The sequence below is a fragment of the Aegilops tauschii genome, chromosome 5 (genome assembly GCF_002575655.3).
Source record: "Aegilops tauschii subsp. strangulata cultivar AL8/78 chromosome 5, Aet v6.0, whole genome shotgun sequence".
Lineage (NCBI taxonomy): Eukaryota > Viridiplantae > Streptophyta > Magnoliopsida > Poales > Poaceae > Aegilops > Aegilops tauschii.
In genome coordinates, this window is record NC_053039.3 from 268775358 (window position 1) to 268777235 (window position 1878).

Sequence of the window (1878 nt, forward strand, 5' to 3'; positions counted from 1 at the left end):
TTAGTAATTCATAGCCGTAGCGCTCAAGTTTCTATTTGCTAACTTAGGTGCCTCCGAGATGGTGTGCGGATCGGATGGATTGTTGGGAGGTGTTGGTCAATGAGTGGTGCTCAAAAGAATGGCTAGCCCTCCACAACGAGGCCAAGGACAAACGTTCCCAAATGGAAGGTGTGCCACACCATCAAGGCAGCTCCAACTTATATCAGTTCGGGCGGAACTGGGTATGTGGTTTGCTTCATGATTCATGCAATTCATTCATCATGCTAGCTTGAGCCCTTTAATTACTAATTTACTTTGTTTCTCTCTTTCAAGCACGCTACAATAAGGCGGATAAGGTGCCAGAGGTGTACGACCTGTATGCCATGGCCCACACTGCCTCTTTCAAGAAAGTCAAGGCATTCTCTCCGTCTGACCTCGATGATGCAAACAACTTCACCAACATCTCCTCCCACGACAAGCTCGTGAAATATAGAGATGAGGGGAAGGCAAGGAAAGGGGAGGACTTTAACCCGAGCCAGGGTCCCATTGATCTAGAGCTGGTGATGATATCTGGTGGCGGGAGGTCCCATGGCTCCATAGCCATTGGAGATGGACTTATCCGTTGTCCTAGCACTCTCCCGGAGATCAAGGCACGCCAGTCGAGCTCCGCTCCTGAGATAAGGCCTCGTGAACGGCCAGTCCAACTCGCCATCAAGGTTAGTTATACATACTCAGCTATCTTTCTCCATTACATTGTGTGTGCTTCCATCAATGATTACAAATGGTAACGAGGAGTGGTGTTGCAGGCTGCTATACAGAGTGAGAGAGATAGAACAGAGAAACTTCTGGCGGAGGCGGCGGAGAGGCAGCGGGAGTTGGAGGAGAGGACGACAAAGATGTTGGAGGAGGAGAGGGCACGGAATGACATGTAGGCAAGGGCCATGTACGTGCTCCTTGTGGTAAGTTTCTTCTGTAGATTAGCCAAAACATTCATGTAGTGTTTGCCTCATTACTAACTAGTATGACTGAGTCATCAAAACCAAATGTGCAGTCTGTGTGCGAGAAGACCGGTCAGACCGCTCCGTCGATGCCACTGATTGCTCCTGGGACCACGGTGAGTTTAATTTGAATGGACATTACTTGCTAGTCTTAACATTTGCGTGTCATCATGCTAACGAGACATTGGAAATGATCTTTGGTGCAGCGTAACTCCAGACAAGCATCGCACGATCCTTCTCCAGCTATCGGCACGAGCCAGCCCGCTCCTACACCTCCATGATCATGGTAAGTTTCTCTAGTGTTTTGCTTAACAAATGCATAAAGACCTAGACTTAGCCTTATTTCCTCCAATATGCTTACCACAATGACCTAGAGTTAGCTTCTTTTCCTCCAAAATGACTTAATAAGCTTAGTGACCTCCAAAACCATCCATTTTACCTAAGTTAGCTCTAAAACGATCTATACTTAGCTTTGTTTCCTCCAAAATGACCTAAGTTAGCTCTAATATGCTTAGTTAACTAGGTTTGCTCAATAATGACATGTACTTAGCTTACTTATGTCAAAAATGGCATAATTAGCTTAGTTAGCTCATAAACAATCCATTTTACCAAAGTTAGCTCTAAAATGACCCATTTTACCTTAGTTAGCTCATAAATGATCCATTTTACCCAAGTTAGCTCTAAAATGACCCATTTTACCTAGACTAGCTCCAAAATGATCCATTTTAACTATGTTGGCTCTAAAATGACCCATTTTACCTAGGTTAGCTCCAAAATGACCCATCTTACCTAGGTTAGCTCCAAAATGATGCATTTTACCCAAGTTAGCTCTAAAATGACCCATTTTACCTAGATTGGCTCATAAACGATCCATTTCACCTAGGTTCGCTCACAAACGATC